Below are 16,249 nucleotides of genomic sequence, written 5' to 3' on the forward strand. Positions count from 1 at the left end.
TGGTGACGATCGCTGGAAGTCAAGTCAATTAGATTTTTCGAGCGACCGCAGCGTGACGTCACCGTCGCGGTCCCTGTCGCCGCCGGCACTATAAGCAAAGCTCCCCCATGGTGAAGCAGCCCCTGGGGCTGCTGGGCCTAGTAGGCCTATGCGAATGCTGGTTAATTGCCGCCGCACTCCCATTACACTGCGCATGCGCGGGAACTCTATTGCGCATGCACGAGTATTTACCAGATGGCGGTGCCCAGCAGAGCCCTGTAGCTGGGCAACAGCAATATACTTTATTTTTCAGCAATCTGATACTGTTTGTTTGGAACAGTATTAGCCTAGTTTTACAGCCAGGTCACCTTGATTAAAAATCCCAGTTGTAGAATGACTGGTTGACCCACAATAGTTTGTTTCCGAATCCCCAGCATAATGAAATTCCAAAATAGTGTGTATTTGATAATATTGGGCTAAAATGAAATTGAAGGGCATTTTCCAAATATTATATTTAACTTTCTTTTTTACTTCACCAATATATCCGGTGATTTTGGCTACCACAATCAGCTCATTCATATACCGTAGTAGAAAGCAACTCATGATCTGAATTCAAGGCATACAGGTACAGTATACTGTATTCCAGTTATCTTCAGTGGCAGTTATTATAAATTGATTCGAAAAACGGTGCATATGCAACTAAAATGATGCACTAAACCTAATGAAAGAAAATGTGTGCTTCGAAAATCCTACAGCATACTGTATGGAGATGCAATTTGGGTATAGGGACAATGGAGCATATTGTAACTCATGCAATAAAGAGATTGCTTCAAATTAAAAAAATAATAATCTATTTGATAGGATATTTTTATTTTTTAAATTCTTTTAGAAACAATGCACATTTCTTTTAGGAAATATAAACTATTGTTATAGATTAACACAAATCTCTTTTGTCTCTGACTACATTGATCAGTCCAGCAGCTTCTTCACCTCCCACAGTTTCTTCCTGGAGTGCAAGCCATTGATGTTACTTTGCCGCAGAACTAACTCTGCTTGATAATTTTTCTGGCCTCCACATCGCACAAAATCCATAACTCTTTGTTCATGTAACTGCTATAAATACTATATACCAAAATGAGGCAGATTTAAAATTTGATGGCTGATCACAGCATGAAGCAGCTTCATTCTACCCAAAATAGCCCAAATAAATGATTGTATTTTATAATCCCACAGAGTATGTTGTGGTGCAATAAAATGCCTTGCTTCTGTGAGTTTGAAATATTGAAAAGTAATTTTAACGTCACACTATGTGGCATATGCATCAGGTTCCAGTGCAGATTATCGCACCAGACTCAGCGTTAAGTCCCGTCAAGTGAATGGGAGTAAACGCTGGAACGAGTGGGAGAACCCGTACCGACACTTGAGGCATGTGACCCTAGACCACTTTTGCAAACTTTCAAAATGTGGGAAAAAAAAAATTCATCTTGGGAACTAGGCTTAGTGATTATTACTACGTGTAACAGCAAATCTTCACGGTACATTTTTCAATACTGGTATGTAGAGATGGCCACATTTCTGGGGCGAATTTGGATCCGCAGCGGATCGGCCGGTTCCTTTAGTCTGCAGATTTCAGTGGATCAATGTCAAAAAAAGGCGATTCATGTTTTGCAGATTTTATTATTATTATTATTATTACTAATACATTCCGTGGATTCCGCAAACCGCGGACGGATTTGTAGAATCCAATTTTTTACATTCCGCGCAACACATTTCTGAATCCGCAGATTGGATTCTACAAATCTGTTCACGGGTTGTATCCAATGGCGGATTGAAACTGCCCAAATCCGTTTGCTAATTTTACACTGCAGATTTTTGGGGTAACGTCACCTAAAATCCGGGAAATGGATTTGGGGCGGATTCACCCATCTCTACTGGTATGCAGATTGTTAATCAAATTGTTCACAGCAGCTCTAATAATATCTACTGTGCAACTGAAACATCTCCTGGTAATCATTTATTTTCATACTAGCTTTGAAATTTGTATCAGCATGCTAATGTAAACCACCCTTTCTGCATATTAGAAGGTTCATTTTAAAAAGTAATTCCCTAAGCCATTAAATTCATAAGCCAGACTCCCATAATATTAGTAAAAAAACATTTCCTTGACTATTTTGAACTATCACTTTTCTCATGTTGCCAGGTATCCAATATTGAACCAGACTGTCCTTGACTTGAACACTCTGTCCAGAAAAAAATTAAAGGTAATACTGCACATGTATGTGTCTGGTATTACTTCTCTGGACATAGTGACCTGACTGTCTTGGGGGGCCGCGGGATTTCCCTGAGCAGGGCTATTGCTAGGGTGCTGGGCAGCTTCCTTCATCCTGATTGGCTGCTGCTGGGCAATGCAGTGAATCAGGAGGAGATGTCAGGAGTCTGGAGGTGGGGCCAAGGAGAGGAGGAAACAGCATGGAGGTGTGTGTGTGTGTGTATGTGTGCGTGCATGCGTGTCGAGCATGCGCGTGTGTGTCGAGAGCGTCACTCCTTTCACCATTGTGTCCAGCAGTTTTGGAGAAGCCACCTGACCCTACTTTTAACTATGGTTGGCAATGTCACTTCACTTCAGACTTCACTATATTGTTTTTTATGTACTTTCTTGAGGTGGTTTAACTCACTCCTTGAGTGTAGGAGGGGGCATATAATGCATTTTAGTGAAGAGTTTTGCAGGCCTCTTAAAAAAGAAAAGTTATAATGAGAGGCTGGGAATGTATCTTCAAGCCTTGCATGTACATTTTTTTATCTAGAGCATTTATAAATGTAGCACCTCTGGGAGATTATGGCTATGCTACTGCTTGGTGTAGTGCTGGTTACAGGAGAGATGAGTTTCCCGCTGTGGTGTGGGGGTACAGGACAGACCTTTAGGGATCCCTCTGGTTCTTCTCTTCATGGTGTCAGTGCCTGCAGACATAGGGGCTTCAGCAGTGCCTAAAGGGAATCCCCGCTATGACAATCTTTAATCTCTCTACCTGTCTCCATACAGACTGAAGCGGAGCCAAAGGTACAAATGAGGATGTTCTTTATTTCAGCAGCCACAGCTGGTGTTATTGCAGCATATGCTCAATTGATAGGGTAGATCCCTGGCTTCTGGGTGGTACTGGCCTGCGGGTAGCTGGATTTGGTTATGTGTTCAGCCCATGAGGGGCTGAGCACATATCTCACTCCCTGCCGGGAGGAGACGTTCCCCAACACATCCTACCCAATGCAGGGGCAGACTAAAACTTCCTGATGGTCTCATCCCTAAGGGGCTGAACATCAAGCTATAATTTAGGCACGTCCTTCCTGCAGCTCCAAGAGGGAGGGCCCAGCACATGCACCACCACTCCTGTCCTGTCAGCATGAGGAAGGGGAAAACCCCATAGGATAGCCTGTCACTGTCTATATCTTACTAGAACTCACATGACAGGGGAAGGTAGAGAGGCAGCTGGACCAGCCAATGCTACATAAACAACGTAAAGTATATGGATATGCCCCAATGTGTTAATCATAATCATGGAATGTGATATTAGTTTTGTGATTATTAATGTATAACAAATACTGTATAGGGGATTATTTACTAAAGTCTTCCAGCTGAAAACCTGTGGCAATATATGAATAAATAACTGCACCAAATTCATCAAAGAGAAAAAATCAGTTGAAAGCAATCAGTTTTGCATAGATAAAATTGTTGCATGTATTAACTCTTGTTCTTCAGCTGAGAAACTATGATACATAACCCCAATAGTGTGATATTTGAAGGAGAAAATAACAATTTTACAGACAGATATAGTCTATTAATGTGTATTAGACACATTTCTATAGGGGTAATTCTATATAAGTTGCCGAAGCGGTTGATCGGGTTGTTTTCAGCACATATTGGGGCCTATTCTTGTAGCTCTAAAGTGTGACAAACGGCTTCTAACGTGCCCTTTAGAAGTGGATTGGCATCCTTTGCTATTCTATAAGCCCTTCTCGCATGTCCAATCCATCTGGATTATGTTTATTACAAAAACTGCAATTCTGGTAGCTCAGTTAGGCAGACCGCTTCTAAAAACTCGCATTTTTTTTACGCCACCTCAGGTGGCGGGACTGGTATTGTGAGTTACATCCAGTGCCTGAAATATGGGTTTGGCTGAGAGAGAAAAACCCATGTCATACTGGGGATGGAGATAGCACCACCTTCAAGTCATTCCGCTTCAAAGCAAGTACAATCCGGGCGTTTTGGTAATGAAACTGTGCGGTTTGTCACTTTTTATAGAAGCGGTTTAGAAGATGTGATTTGTAATAGAGAATAGGTTTTTTCTCACATTTCATTACACTAATTCTGAACATGCGAAATCGCACGGTTTGGCATTCACAAATTCCAAGCTACGAGTATAGGCCCCACTGAATCAGTCCCTTAGTGCCTTTTTTTAGATATAAAAATATATGTTTGAGTATAAATAAATTACATGTAGCACCTTTTCACCCACCCTAAGTGAGATCATGTAGCTACCGGTGTATTCTGGTGCTGGTGCATACCTTTGAAGTAGAATAGAAGGGCTGAGATCTCTGCGGTGGTATAGGAAGACATCAGGACACGCTATCAGGGATGGTTCTTCGGTCAGCGCAGCACCTCCAGCCCGGGAGGATCCTGGTTCAGCCAGGATGAACCTCATAGTCATCTCTTCTTGGTATTCACACACCAGACATCACACCAGAGATGGTAAAACTAGGATTTATTGGGTACATAATAGATATTACAGGTTCCATTTCCTGAAGGCAGTACCCTTGAAACCCTGAGCACCCCTCCTCTGCATACCTTACCCCTTAACAGGGCATGGCCTCAGCCCACTCCTGTCTAGGAGAGTCTTACTTCTGCGTCTTCATAGCAGGGAGGGCAGCACATAACTAACTCCCAGAACCCTTACTCTAACCTCTAGAGGGAAACCCCCTCCTTCCCAGGTGTGTGGCTTGTAAGCTAGCCTCCTATCAGTCATAGGTCCCCCTTATAGTACCAGGCTACTCCTGATTTGGTCATGTAATGTCTTTAAACACCCCTAAAAACCTGTTTCCTTTCTTTGTAACGCTAATCTCATTGACCCAGTTTATGTCTGGATAATTAAAATCACCCACAATGCAAACATGACCTACGTAGTTTTGATGCCTTCTCTATTTGCAAAACTATTTTGGCTTCCTCTATCTCACAGATATTTGGTGATTTATAGCATAACATTATCATTATACTTTTACCTCCACTGCTAATTTCTCCCCACAAGGTCCCTACATTTTCATCCTTCCCTTCATAAACATCTTCCCTTATAATAGGTTTTAGATCCGGGTTAACATATAAGCATATTCCACCTCCTCTTCTAGTTGCTCGATACTTCCAAAAAAGTGAATAACCCTCTAAATTAAATTCCCAGTCATGAGTTTCATCCCACCATGTTTCAGTAATGCCTATGATATCATACTGCTCCCTTGTAGCTATTAATTCAAGCTCCCCCATTTTATCTGTCAGGCTTCTTGCGTTAGCAAGCATACAGTACATTTGTTTTTTTTCAACTCTGTAGTATTATCATCTGCTCCTACTGTACCCTTTGTGACAGAAACCAGGGGATGGTAATAAATTCCGTATATAGGGCTCCCAGGATACTAGACAGTTTCTATCCTGTTTGGCCTGGGAGTGCAGCCTTATAATACATACACTCCATCCCACAGTTTGGCAAGCGCTGGAACTGAGGGATGAGAGATCCAGACCAGAGTTTGTCTGCTGCCTGATTTCTGTCACCTGTCATGCTAATTAGGAATCAGGTATGAAAGACTGATTTCCTGTTTGCTCTGGTCCCCCACAAGAGCCAGGAGGCTGGAAGGCTGCTGAACTACAGAGGGGAGAAGCCTCTTCCCCAAACAGGTTCAATCTTTCTGTTCATTTGTGTAAGACTGCAAAAGTACCGTGTTTTGATGTTGGAAGTGGAAAAGCCACTTCCAACCCTGAGTCAGGGATATCTAAGTTAAGTTATCGCTCAGGTGAGCAGCTTTTGTTTTGATCTGTTTTCTGTTGTATGCACTGTGGCAGTCTCAGTGCCTGGGACTGAATAAACCAGGCATAGCCTGTTTAAAGGAACAGTACGTGACGCCTCATCATTTAACCTACCCTAAAAGACCGTGTTCTAAACAGTCCCGGACAAACGACGGAGCCCCGGAGTAAGCCGTTTGTCACATATGGTGGAGAATGCGGGCAGAGCACTAGGGGGTCTGCGGGTTGAAGAACTTTGAAAAAAAAAAAAAAAGTTTTTTCATCCTCTGCAAAGAAGATGGAAGACGTGGTGGGTGCGCTGGTACGCAATGTCGCTGCCCAGAAAGACGTGAATGAAACCCAGCAACAGCTGTTAATAGCCCAGCAAGAAACTAATGCAAACCAGCAGCAGACGAATGCAGCCCAGCAACAGCTACTAATAGCCCAGCAAGAGATTAATGCCAACCAGCAACAGGCGAATGCCAACCAGCAACAGGCGAATGCAAACCAGCAACAGACGAATGAAGCCCTGCAAAACGCGAATGCAAACCAGCAAGAGACAAACCGCTTGCTGAGAGAGGAGCAACAGCGGTTCGCTCAGGGCTTACAGCAGGAACTCGAGATCCTGAGGGGGACTATCAGTAACCTTCCACTGGCAGCGGCAGCCCCAGTTCCGAAAATGACCAGGGCAAGCCACTACCTTCAGAAGATGGGACCCTCGGATGATGTGGAAGCCTATCTTCTCACGTTTGAACGCACGGCACAGAGAGAGGGATGGCCAGAAGCTGAGTGGGCTGGTCTAATCGCACCCTTCCTAAGCGGCGAACCCCAGAAGGCTTACTTTGATCTAGAGCCAGCCGAAGCTAACGTCTATGCAAAATTGAAGTTCGAGATCCTCGTCCGCCTCGGCGTAACCACGGCTGTTCGCGCCCAAAGGTTTCACGCATGGTCCTTCACGATGGATAAAGCCACCCGAAGCCAGATGTATGACCTCATCCACCTCTCCCGGAAGTGGCTACAACCCGAGATCAACTCAGCCAGCCACATCGTGGAACGGTTGGTCATGGACCAGTTCTTGAGGAAACTTCCCTCTGCCTTACGCCGTTGGGTCAGTCGGAGTGACCCCCACAATGCGGATGAGCTTGTGGCCCTCGTAGAAAGGTACAATGCAGCAGAAGAGCACCCGCAACCCACAGTCGTGGAGCAACCCCACTACCCGAGGTTCCAGGACTCTTCCAGAGACGGTAAAAAGGTACCGGGGTTAAGGGGCGCTGAAGAGCGGCGACCACCTTCACGCAGCACCAGCAACAGTGGTTCGCACACTAAGGGCAATAGCCAACATGGGGAGCCGGGAAAAGGCTCTAAGTGGGACACAGACTATGTACCTAAATGTGTAAATTGTCATGAGAGGGGCCACACAGCAAAAATCTGCCCACTAAATGATGAGCCCATGCAATGCAACAGCGTGGAACCTTATTCGCTGTTGTCCCAATGTATGGGCCCTAGCCCAGAGGACCCCTTGAATAACCATCTGTGGGCATTTGTAAAGGTTAATGGTAAGAGGGTTCGGGCACTTCTTGACTCTGGGAGCATGGTCACACTAGTGTCCGAATACCTCTTGCCCATTAAGAAGAAACAGGGAAACAGTTCACAAAGAGTGGCAATTTGTTGTATACATGGGGATAATCATGAATATTCCACTGTTGATGTTTTTTTTGAAACAGAGTTTGGTTCTTTAGATTTCAAGGTGGGTATTGTACCCAAACTGGCACATGATGTGTTAATAGGGACTGACTTTCCCCATTTTCTAAAAATGTGGTCCCCCGCTCAGAATAGCGCCCAGAGTTCAATAGCGGACCATAACGAAGTATTAGAAGAAACAAATCCTTTCCCTTTTTCAGAAATGGAGGTTGACGAGGGCCCAAATAAGAAGGGGGAAAAGGAGGAGTGCTGTAAAATTCCCTTCCCCATCACTACTTTGGTAGGGAATACCCCAAATCAAGATGTTGAGCAGACACTTACCACCCCAGAACCGGATAAGACCCTCGCTGACCTAGAGGTCAGTCCTGGGAGTTTTAAGAAGGCCCAGTGGGAGGACCCCACATTAGCGGTAGCAAGGGGAAATATACGGGACCAGAATAGTACTCCTGGCCAACCAGATAGGTCACTTGCTTACCCCTACTTCGAGGTAGAGAACGACCTAGTATATCGGGTTGATAAAAGGAAATCAGTTACAACTAAACAATTGTTGGTACCACGGACATTCCGTAACGTAGTATTACACCTCGCACATAGTCATCCATTGGGGGGACACCTAGGGGTGGAAAAGACAAAGGAAAAGGTTCTCCGAAGCTTCTATTGGCCTGGGGTTCTGGCAGAAATTACGAATTATTGTTCCTCATGCCCAGAATGTCAGATCACCGCCCCGTTCAAGGCGTACCGCAGCCCATTGGTACCCCTTCCCATAATAGAGGTACCATTTGACCGGATTGCTATGGATCTAGTAGGACCCCTAATAAAGTCTGCTAGGGGACATCAGCATATATTGATAATATTAGATTATGCCACCCGATATCCGGAGGCAGTTCCCCTACGTAGCACCTCAGCTAAAAACATAGCAAAAGAGTTAGTAGTTCTGTTTTCCCGGGTCGGGATTCCTAAAGAGATTCTATCTGACCAGGGAACACCATTTATGTCCCAAGTAACGAAAGAGCTATGTAAACTCCTAAAAATCAAGCATCTCAGAACCTCAGTCTATCATCCACAAACAGATGGTTTAGTGGAAAGGTTCAATAAAACCTTAAAGAGCATGTTACGGCGGGCGGTTGATAAAGATGGGAAAAACTGGGATTGTTTGTTACCGTACCTGTTATTTGCCATTAGGGAAGTTCCCCAATCATCCACAGGCTTCTCCCCGTTTGAACTATTGTATGGCCGACACCCAAGGGGCTTACTGGATATAGCCAAAGAGACTTGGGAACATGAGGTTACCCCTTACAGAAGTGTAATAGAGCATGTTGCCCAGATGCAGGACCGCATTGCTGCAGTCCTACCCATAGTGAGGGAACACATGGAGAAAGCTCAAGAAGCACATAGGAATACATATAATAAGGGTGCTAGGGTCAGAATTTTTTCTCCAGGTGATAGGGTACTAGTTCTGGTTCCCACCGTGGAGAGTAAATTCCTTGCTAAATGGCATGGGCCATATGAGGTCTTGGAAAGAGTGGGAGAAGTAAATTATAAGGTAAGACAGCCAGGTAGGAGGAAACCTGAGCAAATTTACCATATAAACCTACTCAAGCCCTGGAAAGATAGAGAAGTCTTGTTAACCCTAGTACCCCCAGGTCCGTCAGAGAATCAAGAAACTGACCCAGATGTTAGCATAGCTGAAACCCTGTCTGTTCATCAGAAACGAGAGGTTCAGAATTTAGTGAAAAGAAACAAAGAAATCTTCTCTATACGGCCAGGTAGAACTAGCGTAATTGAACATGACCTAGTCTCTGAACCGGGGGTCCGAGTTAACCTTAAACCGTACCGAATCCCAGAGGCCAAAAGAAAGGCTATAAGTTTAGAGGTTAAAAAAATGCTAAAACTAGGTGTAATTGAGGAATCCCAAAGTGGGTGGAACAGCCCTATAGTCTTAGTCCCAAAGCCAGATGGTACAACAAGGTTTTGTAATGACTACCGGAAACTAAACGCGGTGTCAAAATTTGATACTTATCCTATGCCCAGGGTAGATGAACTTGTAGAGAGACTGGGCAAAGCCCGATATCTCACAACCCTAGACCTAACAAAAGGGTACTGGCAGGTTCCCCTCACAGAAAGGGCAAAAGAAAAGACAGCCTTCTCAACCCCAGACGGCCTCTTTCAGTATAAGGTGTTGCCTTTTGGCTTACATGGAGCTCCCGCCACATTCCAAAGAATGATGGATAAAATTTTAAAACCACATGCTCGGTATGCTGCCGCCTACCTGGATGATGTGGTAATCCATAGTGAAGATTGGCAATCCCACCTTCCAAAGGTCCAAGCTGTGCTTGACGCAGTCCGGTCTGCTGGACTAACTGCTAACCCCGCTAAATGCACTATTGGTCTGGAGGAGGCCAAGTATCTGGGATATTCTATTGGCAGAGGTTTACTCAAACCCCAAACACTCAAAGTGGAGGCGATACAAAATTGGCCAAGGCCAGTTACAAAAAAACAAGTAAGGACCTTTTTGGGGTTAATTGGGTACTATAGAAGGTTTATTCCCAATTTTGCAACTAAGGCAACCCCACTAACTGACCTCACAAAAGCAAGAGGACCGCTAATGGTAAAGTGGTCCCCCGAAACCGAACAGGCCTTTAGAAGCCTGAAAGAAGCTCTCTGTGCCCAACCAGTGTTGGTCACACCTGACTTCTCCAAAGAGTTCGTAGTCCAAACCGACGCATCTGAGGTAGGGCTGGGGGCGGTACTCTCCCAGGAGTCTCAAGGTGAGGAGCACCCCATCCTTTATTTAAGTAGGAAACTAAATCCCCAGGAGAAAAATTACTCCATAGTAGAGAAAGAGTGTCTCGCAATAAAGTGGGCTGTAGAGACGCTCAAATACTACCTGTTGGGGAGAAAATTCCGGTTGGTCACAGATCATGCACCCCTTACCTGGATGTGTCAAAACAGGGAAAAGAATGCTAGAGTGACCAGGTGGTTCCTAAGCCTACAACCCTTTAAATTTTCTGTGGAACACAGGTCAGGGCACAAACATGGCAATGCTGACGGGTTGTCAAGGATGCACTCCCTAATATCCATGGTCGCTCATCCCTCGAGGTCTGAGCTGGGGGGGAGGATATGTGACAGAAACCAGGGGATGGTAATAAATTCCGTATATAGGGCTCCCAGGATACTAGACAGTTTCTATCCTGTTTGGCCTGGGAGTGCAGCCTTATAATACATACACTCCATCCCACAGTTTGGCAAGCGCTGGAACTGAGGGATGAGAGATCCAGACCAGAGTTTGTCTGCTGCCTGATTTCTGTCACCTGTCATGCTAATTAGGAATCAGGTATGAAAGACTGATTTCCTGTTTGCTCTGGTCCCCCACAAGAGCCAGGAGGCTGGAAGGCTGCTGAACTACAGAGGGGAGAAGCCTCTTCCCCAAACAGGTTCAATCTTTCTGTTCATTTGTGTAAGACTGCAAAAGTACCGTGTTTTGATGTTGGAAGTGGAAAAGCCACTTCCAACCCTGAGTCAGGGATATCTAAGTTAAGTTATCGCTCAGGTGAGCAGCTTTTGTTTTGATCTGTTTTCTGTTGTATGCACTGTGGCAGTCTCAGTGCCTGGGACTGAATAAACCAGGCATAGCCTGTTTAAAGGAACAGTACGTGACGCCTCATCATTTAACCTACCCTAAAAGACCGTGTTCTAAACAGTCCCGGACAAACGACGGAGCCCCGGAGTAAGCCGTTTGTCACACCTTCTACTCCATTGGATTTAGTTTTTAGAAGTTTTATAGTATTATCTGTATTTAATATGGGTGTCTCCCTGCTTGCCAAACTCCCACTTGGCTTCATTCTACTTCCGTGACCCGTAGCTATTTCCCCAACCCTATCTATTCTATTTAGTTTCTCTTTCTTGCCCCCCTCCCCCCTGTCCTAGTTTAAAATCTCCTCCAACCTTTTTAACATCCTCCCCCCTAGCACAGAAGATGCCTCTTCATTGAAGTGCAATCCATCTCTACCGTGAAGATAGCACCTCTCAGATAAGGAGTCCCAGTGCTCTAAAAAAAAAAAACCTTCCTTCCTAGACCACTTTCTTCGCCATGCATTAACCTCCCTAATCTTTGGCTATCTTCCAGAGGTAGCGCATGGCACTGGTATTTCAGAAAATACTACCTAGGAGGTCCTTGCCTTAAGCTTGCGGCCTAATTTTTTAGCACCCTTCATCTCTCTCTAACGCTATCATTGGTACCAACGTGTACCAAAACCACTGGGTCAGTAAAAACCCCTCCCAACAATCCATCTACCTGATCTGCAATGTGCTGAACTCGACCCCTGGGAGACAACAAACTGTTCGGTTCATGCGGTCATGGCAACATATTTCCCTATCAACCTTCCTAATAATGGAGTCCTCTACCACCACAATCTTTCTTGGTCTCTGAGTATCCCTCTGTGCTGGAGGAACTATTTCCCTGTCTGCTAGAGGAATCAATCTCCGCCAGCCTCTCCATTATTGCCCTGACGCTCCCAATATCTTCACTCAATCTGTGAGGTCCTGCTCAGTGAGCACAAACCTCCTTTCAAGATTGTCAATGCCCCTCAATATTGCAAGATGTTTCTTCAGATCAGCAATATGAGACTTCAAAGAGACCACCTGCTCACACTTCCCACAGCAGTATGATCCCTGGAACAGCAGCCCCAAGTGCACATACATGTGGCAAGAAGTGCATTGAGTGGCATTCTCAATCCTGCTCATTGTTGCAACTATGGAGTTATAAGTGCTAACAATTTACTGTACTTCTCTATACTATACGTGGTTTCACACCTGCCTTGTTCCAACTCCGAACAATAGGGCCAGGGACCTCCTCACCAACCTGCTCCTGGCATTAGCCAAGCTGGCTATATATAAGTCCAGGAAGCAGTGTTTGGCTGGGGAGGTATCCCTTACCTATCAGGCCCTATTCCAGCTGCTGGTGCGCTCCTGTATCTGAGCAGAGTTCACCTACGCTGTGGCCACTGGGCAGGTACCTGTTTTTACCTCCCAATGGGCCTTAAGTGGGGTGCTGTGCTCGGTATCCCCCCATCTGGTTTCTTTTCAATTACACCTCCTCCTTTAGTGCACTTTACTTTTAGTTGCTGCGCACTAACCTCAGTTTTATTTTTACTCAGTTTTTTTTTTACTCAGTTTTAAAACCTTTTCTTTTCTGTTTTAAAAAATATATCTGGTTCTTTCTCCACACTTGATACAAACAGCACTTTTTTTTTTTTTTTTTTTTTTATTGTAGCCCGGGTGGTGAAAAAAGTGATTCCACCTCAAAAACCGTGCTCGTGATCCACGCAGTGAGATCAGGTGCGCTCCACTTGTGACAAGACTTCTCCGGAGAGTAGGCCAGTCCATGCCAGTGACAGTCCTCTTCAGCCGAAGCCAAGAGTCCCGTTGTTACAAAGACGTCTTCGTCCGGAGACTCCGACGTCCATCTCGTTCCCTCCCCGTGCAGTAGGCGCAGCAGGAGGGTCCAAGTCTTTAGGGTGTTCGGCTGACGCCTACTAACCCACCGCAATCTTCCCCCCGAAGGGATGGCGATCACTAGCCAGCACTACAGTCTTTACTCTCCGAAGAAAGGGGTGACGTTAACCCAACACAAAACAAAACAAATCCATGGTGTGAGTGCTCCGGTGCTCTGTGCAATGCAGTGCAGGAGTTGCTCAGACGTACAACATAAAAAATGTGCACGAGTGCACGCCTGGCCCTTTGCAAGGCCAGGTGAGTGAAAAAATAATTGGCTTGTCCCCTCAGCGGAAGGCAATAAGGGGGGCCAAGTGCGGGAAAAATAGGGGACGGTACAAAATCATCTGTGCTCATGTCAAGTGCTCGTAAGTGGAGGCCGCTGGTCCATCAGGCATCCACAGTGCAGTAGTGATACTCCACCAGGTATTCCACGCCTGGTGGTGCAAGATTAAAAATGCCCGGGCTACTTTGCATCCGCGTTCTCAGGCCATGACCAGAGGACCAAGTGCAGCCAGAGTGGGTCTATCCTTCACAGGACAGACCCTACACTTGATCTTAGCCAAAAGGCCGAGAAGCGCTTGAAATCAAACAGCACTTGAAATCAAACAGTAATCCAGTCACACAGATCGGGACACACAAGCTCAGGATTCGTCACAAGCCTCTGTTTTATAGAGGGACACACTTTACAATCAACTAACCACACCCACTGCAGGCTCAATCAGACAGGAGAGGAAAAAAAAGTTAGTTACAGACTTTCAATTCCCACACAATTAATTGTTATATATGCCCAATATTTTATTTGACTCCTATTGTGCATTGAATTGATGTTTTCAGTAAGCTATTCATAATAACTGTAGTTGTTAATTTAGATTCCCATCAGAGTATCTTCTTTCTTTTATTGTGGATTACCTTGTAGTTATTAGTGCAGCAAATGGTCTGCTGTTTTCTTTGATACACTTCTTTTCACATTTTCGGTTATTCTATAACATGTGGTCCCTAGAACTGAAAATTCACTGCAATTAGCTGGAAGAGCTCTCAAGTTTCTGAGATTCTTACCGTTCTATCTCCCATTTCTTATATTGGAGAAAGAATAGGGCTGGCCAAGAGCACGTTGCCTTCATGTCTCCTGTGTCTTGGCCCTGGGGGCCATCTCGGTTTTATTTTTCATACAAAGGTGCAAAACAGTTACTATATTAGGTGTAAAAACATTAACTTACACTGAAATCGTCATGAAACAGTGGACAACAGACATACTTTGTGAAATTAAAGTAATGATGTTGGATAAATCATTGTCCTTGTAAGTTCAGTATTCTTTAGATCAGTGTAAGAACATCAGAAGAACACTTTCCATGAAGAATACAATAAAACCTTTCATTTAACATCGCTAAAAATATCATGGTGGGGAGAGCCTCACTTTTACCCAACTGGTTTCTGCGCTACTAGTGCACCTCCTCATGAGAAAAAATTATAATCAATCCTTTACAGTATAAATCGAGTACATGACCAATGAATCAATCACATCATTAGCAACATTTGAAAGTAAAAATTGAATGACTGAAATATTAAAAGAATTGCATTCTACAAAAAGCCACCCAGTTCATCTCTGTAATTAATTAATTGGGTTACAGCTCTTGAAATGAATTAATTCAAAACATGTCTTGCAGTTAAACTAATTGCCTTTTCAATACATTACATTGGAAGACAGAAGATTAGCAGTTTAGGTCCTGTATGTTTGGGTTCTTTATGACACTGACAGCTGTGAAGCCAGGGGATATTTGTCAGGTAGCCTTATTTTCCCTTAGATTATTAGGGCACTAATCCTGATTAGTAAAACGAATAATAAATCAGGATGTCAATTATTGTTTGATTCAATCACCATAAAAGGTCCTATCTCCCATAAGTACAATTTACTAGACTTTCTTTCTAAATCTTACAGTGATATGGAAATTTCCTTTGATATAAGGACCTTTTGTCTCAGTTTCAGATATTTTTAAATCATAATATTTTACACTTGATTTAAAGATTAAGTTTAAGTTTTTGGTGCACTCATGAATCCCTTTGGGGCTATGCATTAAGCGGCACAAATTGCTGTTTTTAACAGATGTCAATAGGAGGTTGAAACCCAGAGGACATGGCACATTGACTTGAATGGAAGTTCATGCTGGATCAAGGAGCGATACCTAGCATAGGCGCTTTGTGAGTTTCCACCATAGATGCAAAGGAAAATTCTAATTAATTGAATACATTTTATATTTAATTGCAACTTCAGGCAACCTTATTTAAATTGTGTAAGTTTGAATATCGAGGAACATACCGTAGTAATACAGATTATATCCTCGTTCAAAGTCGCGTTTTGATAAAAGGGCTGTGCATTTGATTAACTTGTTTCTTCATCAGAATCTCTTCAGTGCACTTTCATTATTCCCAACAAAAAGTGAGTAAAAAGTCTAGTATCACAAATGTCAACTCTGTGAGTTGCTTCAAATATAATATTTAAAGGTGCCTTACTTTCGACTCTGACTTACTTTAGCAAACGAGCATTAGCTTAGCTTTTGAAAGGAGTTGCAGGCTTTAGTTGAATAGCCTAGCCTCAGTAACCAGGGTTGTCGGCTGAAATTGTAAGTACACAGGCGGCCACCTGCAATCCTTTAAAAATAACATCTTTTAAAACTCAAGGTTTGTTTTTGATAATGAGGACTGGGACTCAGAGAGGTTGTCTTTATAACAATATGTAAAATAATACTGACATCAGTAATATACTGGGGGCTTTGGAAATTTACCAAAATAATACTAATGTAGAAAAAGGCATTGCCATTGAAATTATAATCCCCGTAAAATACTTTCCCTGATAAAAAAAAAAAAGTCATGTTGTTGGACAATAAATCAAGATACTTCTGATAAAGGGCATGTGACTATATGTCTATACTAGATCTTTACACTAAAAGTAGCAATTTTCATCTTCAGAGGATCTGATGTAAACAAATAATGTAAAAACAATAAATCCAGAGCATTATAGACCCCTCTGACAGCAATCGGTTT

The 16,249-nt window shown here is 43.8% G+C and overlaps 1 protein-coding gene across 2 annotated transcripts in view; it reads left to right on the forward strand.

The window, feature by feature from the left end:
* The window catches only part of DCHS2 (dachsous cadherin-related 2), a 328,465-nt gene that overhangs the window by 168,816 nt on the left and 143,400 nt on the right, over positions 1-16,249 (forward strand). The window lies entirely within an intron of this gene.

The sequence above is a fragment of the Ascaphus truei genome, chromosome 1, assembly GCF_040206685.1.
Source record: "Ascaphus truei isolate aAscTru1 chromosome 1, aAscTru1.hap1, whole genome shotgun sequence".
Classification (NCBI taxonomy): Eukaryota; Metazoa; Chordata; class Amphibia; order Anura; family Ascaphidae; genus Ascaphus; species Ascaphus truei.